Genomic DNA, 15,390 nt, shown 5'->3' with positions numbered 1-15,390 from the left:
AAACTAGAATCCTGAAACACCGATGTACCAGAGATTCTCAGCTTTAAGACAGAACATTCTGGGGCACCTTGGTGGCTCAGTCGGTAAAGCGTCCCACTGCGGCTCAGGTCATGATCTTGCGGTTTGTGAGTTCGAGCCCCGCGTCGGGCTCTGTGCGGACAGCTCGGAGCCTGGAGCCCGCTTCGGATTTTGTGTCTCCCTCTCTCTGCCCCTCCCCCACTCACGCTCGGTCTCTCTCTCTCAAAAATAAACATTTAAAAATTAATTAATTAATTATTTTTTTAAAAAGGTCCTTGGTCTGGACTATTCCCAAGTGACCCGGAAGGAGCGGGAGAAAGGTGGCTTCTGGTTTTACGGCAGCTTGATTTTCAATGTGGACCTATAGCTGCTGCTGGGCCTGAGCAACGTGGCTCAACCTGGCTGGCCACGCTCCTCCCAGAGCCATTCAGCTCAGACAGTCTTTGCTCCTGCAATTACTCAGGCGAAGTGACTAAAACTGTGGTCGTGGAAAAAGAAAAGAAAGAAGGCCAGTAAACAGAAGACAAAACTTCAGGGAAAGTTTATCAAGTTAAGTTAACTTCCGGTGTGACGACATGAAAAGGAAATAGGTAATACGACTAAAGATGTGATCTGGTTGAAAGCAGGAGTCACTTCCGCCTTTGGGCACCTTGGACAGGTCATGAGGTCTCTCTTCCGCATATCAGAGATGCACCGAAATTCCTACACAACCGTCCTTGGTCTGGACTATTCCTGTCTATACTCAGTGTTCTCACGGACACACACTCTTCTCAACAGCTTTAAAGCTCAGGCGTCCAATCCGAAGGTCTCTGGGGTGCAGAGCGAAACCCCTAGGGGTGGGGGAAGCCTAGGTGCGCTTGGGTGGCACACAGCTCCCCCCAAGGGGTGCGGCTCCACAGCGCTCTGTCGCGTGTAGGGAAGTGGCGGGTTCTGAACTTGCCTCGTGCATGATCTCCAGACACAGAACGCAGAACAGCTACCAGCTAAGCCTGCTCGAATCCCTGCTTTGATGTAAGGTAAGAGGAGGGGGAGGGGAAACCAGATCGAGCATGCAGTTTATATCTCTTCTCACTAGGACCAATTAATAAAGACAAAACCTAATTTTCCCCCGCTCTTACCCATTCTTATTCCTCCTCAATATTTTTCCTCTTTCTAAGATTCTTTTTTTGTTTGAGAAGCTTAATATTTGGCTGCCTTCTGAAGAAATGGGTATAGTGACAGATGAAAGACTTGCATTCATCGTATAATTCAGAATAAGGGAAAAATCGACTGCTGTGCATTTAAGATTCTAACAACCTTGCAATTTTGTACAGTCGTTTCCCCCACCCGTTCTTTTGAAGAAATCTGCTTTTATTCTGTTAATAACTAACCACAGTTGCAGCAGCATGGATCCGATTAGCAGTTCTTATGGTACAAAGGGGAGAGGAAAAAAAAGCTGTGAACAGGGTTGCCAATTTGTCCACCTGGGCCCCCAGGAGAAAGATTAGATGAGGCGCCTGCCTGCTCCCTTTTTTCCACTTGATCGCTGCTCTGTGCTGCCTGATAGAGACAGGCCTTTTTAACGCCAAGGCACTTTCTTTCCTTTAACAAAAGTTTCCTTTGCCTCCATCCTCTCTTGTCACAGATTTCTCATTCTGGGTCCCCACATGTCATGACAACTCTCAACTGCAAACATGAGTAGCTGTGAAAAGTGCCACACGCTGATGCTTACTCACTGGAGTCCCCCGGCATCCACACCAGAAATCCACAAAGGAGTGCTCACACGCCCCGCAGGGAGGACTCCCTTGATTTGCAGACCCAGGGCGGTGCACATGGTCAGTTTCCTAGGCCTAGAAATGCTGCTTTCGAATATATGATAACACAGGAAAAGATAGATACTTTGGCAATTAAATATTAGAATTTGAGGAAAATAGCACAGTATATATAAACCTGGGACCAGCGGACCAAATTACTGGTATTACAGGCAACATGGTTTCTATATATTTTCTATTTAGAAATGGAATTGTTAGGGTGCCTGGGTGGCTCAGTTGGTTAAACATCTGACTCTTGGTCTTGGCTTAGGTCATGATCTCATGGTTGGTGAGATCGAGCCCCGCATCGGGCTGTATGCTTACAGCATGAAGCCTGTTTGGGATTCTCTGTCTCCTGCTCTCTCTGCCCCTCCCTTGCCCGTGCTCTCTCTCTCTCTCTCTCTCTCTCTCAAAAAAAAAAAAAAAAAACAAAAAAACAAAAAAAAACCCATGAAAAAAAATCTTAGAAAAAAAAGGTATGGAATTGTCAACTTATGTACTAAAATCCTATTCTCTAAAGGTTTTAAAATTCATTATATCTGTAACTACACTAAATAATGAGTGCTTATTTTTGTGATAAAACTTAAGCCTTCTAAATTCTTGGTATAAAACTACTTTTATTTTATTTTATTTTATTTTATTTTATTTTATTTTATTTTATTCTTTTTCTTTTGAGGGAGAGAGAGAGTGAGCAAGCAAGTCGGGGAGTGGGTGGAGGGGGAGAGAGAAAGAATCCCAAGCAGGTTCCATGCTCAGCATGGAGCCCAATGCAGGGCTTGATCCCATGACACTGAGATCATGACCCGAGCCAAAACCAAGAGTCAGACGCTCAACCGACTGCAGATACCCAGGTGCCCCTAAAACTACTTTTAAAATTGACAGAAAGCTAAAGCATTGCATCATGCTGAAAAACTTAAAGAAATCCAAAGCTTCTGATGGAAATCTCTATGTTCCAAGAGGTGCAGCCAACCGTTAGCAGCACCGGGGGCGGCTGCGTGGGGAGAGGAACAGCAGTGCTCTCAGGGGCCACTTAGGACCAAAGCAGGGTCTGGAACAGGGCCTGGCCATGGGCAATGTGACACTCTCAGAGCTGACTGCAGAGGGGCCTGGGGACTGAGCCCAGGTCACCGGGGGCCTCTGGTATGGGAGTCGTTCTGAGAGCACGGGAGACAGACTAAGGCAACACGGACAGGAAGGAAGGCATTCTGGACCATATGTTCGTGTGTTTTTTATCAATTCTTTAATTTCTGACTTTAAGTCAGTGTTCGGCAAGTATGCTTTTGAAATGTATGTTTTTCACAAACAGCCATTTTTATCTTCCACTTGTCACTTTCAAATATCTCAAGCGTAGGATTCATGTGTTGCTGAAGCCCAGATTCCAGTCTTGCTAGCCCTTGCTCACCACCCCATGTTTATCTAGCCAACACGATGCCACTTAGTTGGGGGATGGGAATATCATCTGGATTATGACAATACTCCCCATAACCAATCTGTTCTTAACTGGCCATTTTCTTTGAAAATAGGGTTAGTTATTAGTAAGAGATAATTTATTTAAAATAATGAGACAATGAAAAAAGTTGGATATTGGACAATTCCGGAATTATGCTATGATCAAAAAAAAAAAATCTTTTTTAATGCTTATTTTTGAGAGAGACAGAGACAGAGAGAGAGACAGAGAACATGAGCAAGGGAGGGGCAGAGACGGAAGGAGACACAGAATCCAAAGCAGGCTCCAGGCCCCAAGCTGTCTGCACAGAGCCCAATGCAGGCTCAAACCCACAAACCATGAGATCCTGACCTGACCTGAAGTCAGATGCTCAAACCACGGAGCCACCCAGGTGCCCCTGCTACAATTTTTATATGGCACAATTTTTGTGTATTATGGATTAAAATCAGGCAGGGCCTACACTGCAGAAGTCTGGTTTAGACTGACAAATCTTACGACTACTATTTCAGGTTTTATTTTTAAGGGAAAAGAAAGTAAAATCATCTGTCATAGTGGAATCTCTTCCAGGAGAAAGGGAAATAGAATGATCTCATGAACTGTGAAATACAAAGGTAGAAAGATGGCTCCCAGCCCACAGGAGGACAGGTCATAGAAGTAATCAACTTTACAACTTTCTTTTCTTGAGTTCCTACTTATTCTAAGCGAACTGTAAACTCTTTAATTTGGTCAGCATTTACTGAGTATGCTCTGACTTGCCAGGCATTATGCTTGGCACCAGGGATTTAAAAAAGAAAAAAAAGCAGTGCTCACTGCCCTCGACAGGCCCCTGGGCCAGCTGGAGAACCACCGAGAGACAGGTGGACTCTCCTTGGCACGGAGGGAGCCGTAGGCCTTTGCAAAGGGAAGGATGCTGGACTTGGATCATCGAGAATAAGTAGTTTTCCAGGCTAGCGAGGGGCGGGATGGATACTCCAGGCAAAAGGAATTCAGCTCTAGGAGCAAGCTGCTGACATAAAGTCACAATCAGTAGGCATGAACACATGGAATACTGAACTAGTTCCCGCCGTCAACTTCCAATATTAGGCACTGATGCAACATAAAAAAAAAAAAAGAGAGAGTATATACACCGAGGTTCAGCTCTCAAAAAAATACAGGTTTTCGTCCTTTTTCAAGTAGAATTTAAATGACATGATTCTTGGATTTTGTGTGAAACTTCAAGGAACAATTGTGAAACTAGGGGTTCTGTTAATATTGGGAGTTAGACCTAAGAATATAGCAATTATTTTATCACAAGAATTTTCTTCCTGTGACATTATAATTTCAATTGAATCACAACCTATTTATAGCAAGGTCAAAAGACGGCAACATGCTGCCCTAAAAACATGGTTATTTATCCATAAAATTCCTCTAATACATACATGATGGTAAGTGGGAACCCTGGCTCCCTTTAAAACATGCCCTCAGGACACTTCTAGAGAAGTGCTAAGCTGTACTGGGAGGGAGGGGAAGTGGTCTCTCCATATTCTAGACACACTTTCTTGGGTGGCTTCCAGAACCCCAGCTCTCCCTGGTTTTCCACTTTTACCACTGGCTATTGTTGCCTTCCCTGTTCACAGTCTCTACACGTCTCAGTGCCCTAGGGTTCAGTCCTCAGGATGCTTCTCTCAGTATTTCTCAACCTTGGCTATACAAAATAATCACCCGGAGAGCTTTTTAAAAAGTGCTGGTGGAGGACTGCAGCCGGACCCACTAATTCGGCACCTCTGGGGGCTGGGCCTCGCACCCATCCTCTCCCAGGATGCTCTGTGCAGCCAGGGTTGGGAACGACTGACTTTTGCTCGTTTCCCAGGTCACCAGTTCCCAGACCAGCAGCTTCAGCATCAACTAGGAACATGCTGGAAATGCAGATTCTCCAGCTCTACCCCAAACCTACTGAGTCAGAAACTGGGTATGAAGCCCAGTCACCTGCTCTCCCAAGCCCTCCAGGTGATTATGATGCAGGCTAGGTGCCTTAGGTAATCTCGTTGAGAATGCTGATGACTCACAAACGTACTTCTCTAGCCTAGATCTCTGCTCGGAATCCAGATTCTTCTTAGAACCAGCTGCCAATTCAAAATCTCCCTTTGGATGCCTAATATGCATCTCAAATGTAACAAGTTCAAAACCAAACTCTTGATTCCCTCTTCAAAAACTTGCTCTTTTCTTTGTCTTCCAGTGTACAGAACCACCATCTACCAAACTTAGGGGTCAAAACTCTTCCGCCCCCATTTCTGCTACTCACACATCCCGCCGTGACCAACCTCCCCTAGGCTACTGAAGTAGCCTCCTAATCAGTCTCCCCACTTCCAACCTTGACCCCTGTAGCCCACTTAGCAACCAGGATGATCCTTTTAAAGCATATATCAGATCACCCCATTCTCTGCCTTCTCTTCCTGCCAAGTGGCTTCCGATTATACTTAAAATAAGTTCTTAAATCCCAATCATAACTTACAAAGCCCCATGTAAGCTGGCCCTTGGTTACCCTCTGATCTAACTGCCTACCCACGCTGTCCCCATCTCCCCCTCCTTACTGTGCTCCAGCCCCAATGACTTCCTTGCCCAGCACACCAAACGCAGTACTGATCCAGGGCCCGTGTGCTTGCTGACTCTCTGCGGGGGTCCCTGTCTCCCAGATATTCACTGAGTGAATGCTTTTGCTTTTGTTCACTGAGTCCCTTGTTCGAATATTAATTTCTAAGAGACACCTATCCCAATCACTGCTGTCTGAAAGAAGCAACCTGATTTTTTTCCCCTAACCATACCTGGTAATAAACTACATTTCCCATCTTTCCCGCTAGGATTTAAGTTTCATGGGGACAGGGTCCTTTGTCATTTATGTTCAGTGCATTGTCCCCAGTTCCCAGAAACACGCCTGCAGCATAAGATGTATTCGGGACTTGGCCGAATCAATGAATGAAAAGAAGAGAATGATAAACAAGGGTGGAAGGAACAGGAGCAGTTGGGCCCGTTGGCCTTTCTCAGGACATCACCTGATTTATCCAACAGCAAAAGTACAACATGCTACTTTTCAAAAAAACCATCCAGTGAATTAATACATTTGGCATCCTCAGCAAGGCCACATTCTTGGCATTCAGCTATATGCATTTAGTGTAGTTTGCAAGTACAAACTCCTATGTCACTTTCTGTTTGGAAGGGAGAACATCAACATTAACAATCCCTGGTTATATCATTTATAAACATGCAGATGTGAATTATTAAAGATTAATGCATTTTAGGATTGGTGTCGGCATTCCGTTTGTCTCATGCCGAAACCAATTCTGTTCTTCATTAGTCAATGACAACCCGTATCACCCTGTTATGGAAGAGAAATCAAAGGTGCAAGTGTGTGAGTTGAGAGTAAGTGATGAAACTGATTAGTAAGAGACTTAACGGCTATAATCAATCAACACATCATAATAATCCTGGCTCCAGGGCTATCAGAAGACAGGGAAATAGCCGTAACACCCGCTTGTTCACTTCACAACTGGTATTTATTCCCTTTAGAAAATACAGAAACACAGACCACAAGTTTGTGAAGTCACCTTTAGGGACATCTTGACTCTAAGGACCACTCATTTTATCACCACTTTCCTAAATGAGAAGTCAGATGATTTGGGAGACTTTTACTTCTGGGCTAAAATTAGTTCCCAAAAGCTCTGGTACCCCTCCATTCCAATTCCTCGCCTCCCACGGAGGACAGAAAACACAGCAGGTCAATGCCAATAGCATTTCAACTGCAGCAGCACTCTGCTGATTCAAGAAGCAGCATTACTCAGTTAAGCACAAGTTTAGAGGGGGTGACAGTCTACTCAGCTGGAGAAATGAAATCAAACAGTAAACAAGGCGAATGAAGTGCTCCTACAGTGAACAGTGTAAAAAAAATAATGGAAAAGTGGGCGTGGACGGCTGGATCAGCCAGGGAAACACATTAGCCGCTGCTAACCTGACAGAGCGAGAACGACACCAAAACACTACCCTGGTGACATGGCCTTCCCTATATGTTCAGACACAGAAGACCGAAGAAAGGGAATGGAAAATGAGAGGAGAGTTTAAAGTGAACTGCGTAACTTAATTTTAACTGAGAGGGGGAGCCAAAACCGACTGGGAATGCGTATTTTGATGTGTGTTAATGTTCTCTTCTTTCTGAATGTGAAGGAAGAAGTGGAAAAGGTTTAGTTGGAAATCCGGTGGAATGGAAGAACTGAAAACATTTCTGCTTTTGACAAAAAGAAGAAATACTCACTCCCCAATTATCAACATACCTGACTTGGGTCCGGAGGGGTCTCCTAAGCAAAGGGTAGCTCAGAGCCCTGGGGCACCTGCTTTAAACGCAAGGGTCTGGCCGCAGGTCAGCAGTGGGGGACCTGCCCTCGAGAACCAGCAGGAACATATCCATGACCAAAGTGCCGAGTCTCCATAACCAGGCTCCTGGTCGGAATTTCAAAGTAGTACCCTAAAGGGGGAGGCTCTTCGTATCTAAGAACTACGGCACACGGAGATGCAATCACATCTCTCACAAAGACAAAATATATAGTTGCTTTCTTAAGTGTTGCTAAGCATCATTTGGAATGGATCTGAAATTACTGTTTTGTGTAACATACAAATAGTTTACTTTGTAAGGGGGAAAAAATACTGGCTGAAGTTCTCCACGGTTTGTAGAACTGCTGAATTGATGTTTTCCAGGCTGCCACAGATTAAAAACACGGATATATCAATGGCATTTTGTGTTTAAGAATTTTTTTTTTCTTCCTGCTCAGCTTGCCAATAAGCAGCATGCATTTTCCTTGCAACAAGCTGTTGCAGGATTTCTACTTCGAGAGAAGCCAAAAAGGAACACTTGATAGATGTTTTAAAATAAGATTACCAGGTAGGGTGACTGTGCAGACTTTCAAGTAAAAAATGTGTCATTACGTGCAGTGCCATTTCAGAGACGCTACTGATGTGATCATGACAGGAAACCGGTTTAGAACCACTTACACAGAGTGAAATAAACTCATAATTTTACCCTGAGTTTTAAGCAAAGATAAACTGAAGAGTGGAAAATTTATTTATTTAGGATGGGTTAGGCTTCAGCCCTTAGAGTTCTAAAAATCCGACAGGAATGGATTAAAAAAGCAAGAGATACTGGCTTGCACCCTCCGGTGTTCATTTTATAGGTACTAATCTTGACAAATTAGACCAGGAACTATCATTTCCTCTCACTAAAATCCTTCCTGTTCACTCCAGCCTATGACTAACTCCTAAATGCAATTCATTTTTCTCTTTCCCATTATAGCATCCTTCCAGAATCTGCTTGTCTGAATGTCAGATTAAGCAAGAAAATGAGTTTTTTGACCAGAATATCTTCTTGTTTGTCTGTGCGGCTCTATCGGCTCCCACGGAAATCTCAGCTCTCACTTGCTAAGCGGAGGGGAGAACCAGGTGAGCACTTCCACAGGAGAGCTCTGAATATACCACGGTGCTGCCCAAAGAGTTTACATTTTCCATAGTTAATCAGATACGTGCTACCCTTTTGGGAGTTCATTCTTTTAGCATCTCTCAGATTTTCCCGAGGGGTGCAAATTCATGATGACCAGCTGGTAGGCGGGATGCATCACTCAGCATCCAGGAACTGACATGATAACGCTTCAGAGAATCAGGCTTAACTATAAGGTAACTGGTGCTTTATGAGAGTGGAAGGGCGATCTCTGTCAAATCCATTCTACAGGCTCTTAAAACCTGTGGTCCTTTTCACAGGACGCAACGAAAGTCATCTGCCAGGTCTGAGTCTGCACAGGTAAAGGGGCACAGACGGCCGGGCGCTCTGCGTCCAGGGGGGCTCCCGGGAAGCCACTCAGTCCTGGAGGCTGCCTGCAGACGTGCGCCCTGGGGAAGGCTCCAGCCCACTGCAGAGGTAGGGAAAGGAGGGCTTCCAGAGGAGGGAGGCACGGATAGCCAAAGATGGGAGTGATGAGGACAGCTCTTGAAAGATTAATGAAAGACTCCTCTCCACCTCGCCCTCCTCCCTCACGGTCTCTCAGCTCTTAAACCACCCTGACCCAGGGCCGCCCAGTCTCCTTCGGCCAGCAGTGGAGCTGGGGAGGGGCGATGTGGGAGGTGAGACTTCAAACAGCAAGGCACATAAAACTGAAAAATGGAGAGTTCTACTTTCATATCTGATGCAACTCTATTTTCTCTCTGCCTGTGATGGCCAGGAAGATAGGATCTTTGATTGGTCTTAAAATAGATACCTACGACTAAGCCAGAAGGAATGGCCACGAAAACAAACATGTATTCATCAGGACACTAACATGAAAACCTAGTTGTGTATCTTTGGTCCCAGGCTGTTCTAATCTGTAGCCCTTCTCCTGTCAGATGAAAGGGACTTAAAATTGGACTCTTGGCACAGATGCCGGTTCTTAAAAAAAAAAAAAAGAGAGACGAGGGAAATCTACTCGGAGATTTACAGTTACCATCCTTAGGTCTTTGTTAACGCAACCGATGAACTGCTCCTCGCAGTCTGAACGGTTAAAGTTTTTGTAAACAAAAATGTTTCTCAGGCTGTGAAGTGTTAATTTCTGCCTGCCTATCACCATTCCCCGCTGTACGCTCACCCTTCTTAATATTTAAACACCGTGGCTGCTTACAGCACACGGAGGAAAAAGCTGACAAAAGCCTTTAGCCAATAAAATAAAAATAAAAAAAGTTGGGCTTATTTACATTTTTGCTTTGTTAGTAAACTGGAATGGTTGGCTCTGGAGGCAAGACAAGTGAAATTAACATCCACTAAATCTTCTGGCAACGGCAATGCTTTCTGATGCTGTGCTGTGTCAGCCTCACTGCGTGCTAGGACGAACGAGGCCCAGTGTAAGACCCGCACGATGCATTCAAGATCCAAGAGTTTATTTCCCTACAACCGAGGCAAACAACTCTCGGATGTAAGCCAGTAAGCAGCCAAAGTACAGTGGGATGGGATCATTTATTAGAAGGGAAACCAGATGCCTAATATCAGACCTCGCAGAATCAACTGCACCCGATGTTAGATTTGCCCGATTTAAATGTGTATATACATGCACGCTGCCAATTAGAAAGATGAAGATATTTCATTTCCGTCTCTAAGTATAAATACATCAACGTAAAGAGGAGAGAGAAATGAAAACAATCAGCAAAAACCAAGAAAATTTATCATGGCACGGGGGGATGGAGTAACGTACACATTTGGGTCCTCAAATGCTCATTTAGATTAAACAACCAGGGCTGAAATTCTTTAACTTCTAACCATAGATTGCTGCAGTGCTGGAGTTATGTGCAAACAAAGGGAGAATCCATGTGGCTACTTACCACGAAAAATCTCCATCCTGCTTTTCAAAAGAACGCAGGAAGGAAAAGCCCCACTGAGTTAGGGATGTGCCAGGGCCGATGTGGTGCCAGAATGTATCACAGTAGTTGTTCCCATGACACTCACAATGTTCGTGAGGCAGCATGATAGGAGGGCAAATTTGCAGTGGGTGGAGAAACGGTTTAACAGGCAAGAAACAGATTCAGCCATTCGGGATGCTTTACTGGGCTTTTGTTTATCTACCTCTGTGATAGTTCTCATTAGCTGTCAATTTCACTCTCCAGGACAGAGATGGAGAAAAATGACTGCTCTTTTTTCAACAAACCCTGGGAAGCAGCACTAGGAAGAAGCCCCCACAACATTCTGGCTTTACAGCATCTAGGCTATCAGCCACACGACAGCTGTGCATTTGAACAATGACTTGCTGGAGAGACAATGATTGAAAGAGTCAATCTGACACAGGGAGAGGCAGTAGCAAGTCGAGTAGGAGGTGATGGGAGAGAAGTGAGGTCAGAAAAAACAAGTTAGTGCTGGGAATGAGAGGAAGGGGGAGAAAAGAAAGCACAAGACTACAGACAGAAAAAATAAAAATGGGGAAATTCCAAACAGATGTTCCCAAAGCAGCAGTCTGAGTATCCTGCCCTGGGTGGGAAACCATGTGATCACTACCTGGTGGTTTTACTTCACCAGTACAGACTCAGAGGCCAAGGGCGGGAGACTGTACATTATCTTAGGATCTAACGTGGATTAACAAAATTTAAACATAAGGACTAAGGATGGGAAAGAGAAGGTGAGATTACTAAATGGGCCTGATTGTTCTCTAAGGGAAAAGTGTCTTTGCATTTGGTTAAATTTAAAACAAAAGAACAAGCAACGTTATGACCATCCCTAAAATGTGGTTTCATTACCTATGACAAGTTTACACAAATACATTAAAAAAAAAAAAAAAAAAAAAAAGGAAAAAAACAAGGGCATATAGGCTAGGTGGAGGGAAAGAGAAGACCAAATTCTTTTTCAACAAAAATATGCATGATTTCTATCAAATCCCCTTAAAATAACAACACATAAGATTTACGATGAGCATCTCTCAAAAACGGATGTTGTAATGTCCCTAGGCTCAGCTTTGGGAACAGAGTGGAGAAACAGGTAGCATGTGAACTCAAGCCATGGAGGACGGCCACCAGGAGGTACAGGGCCAGCATGTGGACAAATGTGTGAGTCCTCTGCATGAATTAAAAAAGGGTGCCCCTTCCCACAGAACAGCCTGAATTTCACTCCCATTTACCCCTCTGGCCCATGTCCTTGTCCAGTGAGGAACCTGCTCAACTGCACGTGGCAGCCATGGCTAATGCCACTGAGAGGGTGGTACTGATCAGTTAGTTGATGTGGTCTCAATACATACAAAAAGTATGAGGAATCACCCCAGATTTTAAACTGCATCCGTTGTTAAATTTTACGTTAGACTGCCTGCTCATCGTACCACACAATCACCAATTTGCCTGTGATCTAAGTGAAGCAAGGGTGCAGATGCTTGTTCCCCCTCCTCTGGACTTTCTCAGACCTGATCCCCAAGAAGATCAACCACTAACCTACCATCTTTTTTCCCCCAAGTTAGAAGAAACATAGATTCAACTTTGTAAAAATACATTATGCTTTCATGGCTGGCTCTGAGCAGGTCCTACTGAGTAACCTCAGTAAGCACAGCAAATCGTCACTGGAAACTTGGCATTCATGTCTTCTGAAATGCACAAGAACACCACTGGATTCCCAATCAGAAGACTTGCCAAAACCACCTGTGCTGCTCTGGACAGCACAGGGCAAGCCTCCGGGTCTCGGTTAACGATAACCAGAACCACAGCGACAGGGAACATGCACTGAGTGTTTACCATGTGTCTCCTTTATGTGCATCAACATTTAATCTTTACAGGAACCCTAGGAGGTGTGGTTATAATCTTTACAAATGCAGAAACTGAGGCACAGAGAGGCTCAGAGGCCTGTCCGAGGTTATAAAACTAGTAGGTGGCGATAAAATGAGGTGAGATCAGCTAATTATTTAAAGTCCATCCAGTTGCAGTGTTGTGGTTCCACCCAGGAGAAAAGTGAACAGGTGTCAAAACTGCCGACCAGCTTTTCCAGGAGGTCACTCCTCTTAGAATAACACGAACTTTAAAGAAACGTTCTCTCTGCCATGTTTTGCACAGTCCCATTACTCTGTACCTTCACACTCAGCAAACACGGTTACGGATCTACTTGAAGGGCGTTCCTCCCCACCAAAAGTGGAACTTCCGCTGTGTCATTTTTTCCCTGTGCCACAGGGATGCAAGGAGCTGATCTGGACTAGTATGGTGAAATGAAAACGTAGGCCCTGGGCGGTTAGCATTTCGGACCCAAGCTTAAAAACACGCTGTGTGCTTTATTTTTTTTTTAATTTTTTTTTTTTTCTTTTCAACGTTTTTTTTTTTTAATTTGTATTTTTGGGACAGAGAGAGACAGAGCATGAACGGGGGAGGGGCAGAGAGGGAGGGAGACACAGAATCGGAAACAGGCTCCAGGCTCCGAGCCATCAGCCCAGAGCCTGACGCGGGGCTCGAACTCACGGACCGCGAGATCGTGACCTGGCTGGAGTCGGACGCTTAACCGACTGCGCCACCCAGGCGCCCCACGCTGTGTGCTTTAAACAACGTTTCCAAGAAACCTGAAAGCATTCTACTACAGACTTACTTTCCCAAGAAGCTGGCAGACAGATTCCTATTCAGGTCCTTACCCGCAGTGACTACAAACAACAGGCCTCATTTGAGATGGGGCTAGGGGGTCATCAGAAGCGTAATCCGCTGACCAACTCTATGCTGCACAACACAGAGCTAAGCACCAGACTCTGAAGCCAGTTCACCTGCCGAGCTACCTCCTCCACAGTATGTGGTACCATGTGTCCAAAGTGAGCCCTTTTGTTGGGTATGTTGTGTTCTACACCACATCAAAATCCAAACAGTGAAAAAGGAGTTTCAAAATCCCCACTGGAATGATAAACATAGGTATGAAAATCAACAGATTGCGAATTACCCATGTCAGGAATTTTAAATAAAAAGCTACAATATCTTTATCCCTGTGAGGAGTTTTCATTGAAGTTACTATTACTAAGAAAAGTCCTTTTGATCCAATTTTCGAAAGGAGTTCTTGCTCAACAAGTATAATACTTTACATATGATTTCCTAATGTTTAGGTAGTTGATGCTTCAAAAATCATCTCAACACCAAAAACTGCCTAAGGATTTCTGGAATATAAAGTATTCGGAGCTTTAAAAATGTTGAAGGTGGGTAAATCCAGGTTTAATTACAATCTCTGTAAGGACAAACATATTTCTGAAAGAAAGGTTAACATCAGAATGCCTAAATCAAAATGTGCTATATTATAGCTGTATCTAAAATATGGATGAACCTTAGAAACAGAACATTTAGTCAAAAAAGCAAATTGTGGGAGACCATTTACAGCATGAATGGATAACCACATTTTCTGTTTTGACAAGAATCTTCCTAGTTTATGCCTACTGTCCCCTAATTATTAATAGCAACACTTCCATGCCCCCAAAAGTGTCTCAGCTTGGTTGATAAATTATATAGTCACTCCACATACGTTTCTATAAATCTCAAAACTCAATAAAACTAATATTTTCTATGAATTTTTATAATAAAATTCTTCCACAAAACAAAACAAAACACCCAAAAAGAACAATTAAAAAAAACTGTTCACAGAGTATTTGAGGCAGGGAAGAGGGACGGGACTAAAGATAAGAAAGGAACACACAGGTAGACACAGCAAAACTGGTAATACTCCAATTCTTAAACAGGACGGTGGGTTCACGAGTATTCATTTGATAGCTATGTCTCATCATTGGCATGTTGTATGTGTTCACATATATACATATATACATGTTTATCTCTCTCTCTCTCTATATATATAGATATATATGTTTATCTATATCTATATATACATGTTTATCTATATAAATATAGATTTATTAGATATCTATCTACATAGATATAGATATCTATATAAATATAAACATATATATAGATTTATATATAAAACATCCCATAATAAGCATTTTTTAAATACAAAAGCAGTAAACTGTAAGAAGGGGTAAAACTACCACCCATGCTTTCAAGAGAACAGAATAAACTATCAGAAGATTTATCCACAATTTAATATTCGTTCTAATACATTAGTAAAAGGCACCTTCCGGCAGCCACCTAGATCATGTTAGCAAAAGCTACGTGGAAATAAATTACATTTAGTAATTTGCTGATAAAAGAAAGGGATGATGTTGACAGAAGAAAGCTGGAGGAGTATGATGCAACAGAAAGACAGACAAACACCCCCACGTACACAATAAAGGGGGTAAAAGACACAGACGAAGTGTGGCTGCTGAGTTCACTGGCGTGTGAACTCCTTACGTCAAAACCAGGAGGCGAGTCTCCATCAGTGACGAGGACGTGAATGTGTGCTGACCCAGGAAAACACTGGCAGGGACACACACTACACGTTAGAAGCTGACTGCCATGGAATAAATTAAATAGAACCATAAAAACTGAGGCCGATACTTGTCCACAATCTTACCTCAGTGGCACTCATCAACAGAGAATCTTATGCATAGAATCATTACAAAACAGACACTGAGAATAAATAAATTTCTGGCGTTAAGGTCAATGTCCAAACCAAAAACATCAAACTAGCGGGCGATTTTAGTAACTGAGTGTTTATTGTTTATTCATTAGTTGAAT

General features: G+C 43.5%; 1 protein-coding gene across 11 annotated transcripts in view; it reads right to left on the bottom strand.

The window, feature by feature from the left end:
* Positions 1 to 15,390, bottom strand: part of ARID1B (AT-rich interaction domain 1B) — a 450,301-nt gene that overhangs the window by 113,892 nt on the left and 321,019 nt on the right. The window lies entirely within an intron of this gene.

Source organism: Puma concolor, chromosome B2 (assembly GCF_028749965.1).
Source record: "Puma concolor isolate L17-30 chromosome B2, mPumCon1.1.hap2, whole genome shotgun sequence".
Classification (NCBI taxonomy): Eukaryota; Metazoa; Chordata; class Mammalia; order Carnivora; family Felidae; genus Puma; species Puma concolor.
Note: the sequence above shows the minus strand (reverse complement) of the source record. Positions and strands in the feature narration are given on the sequence as shown.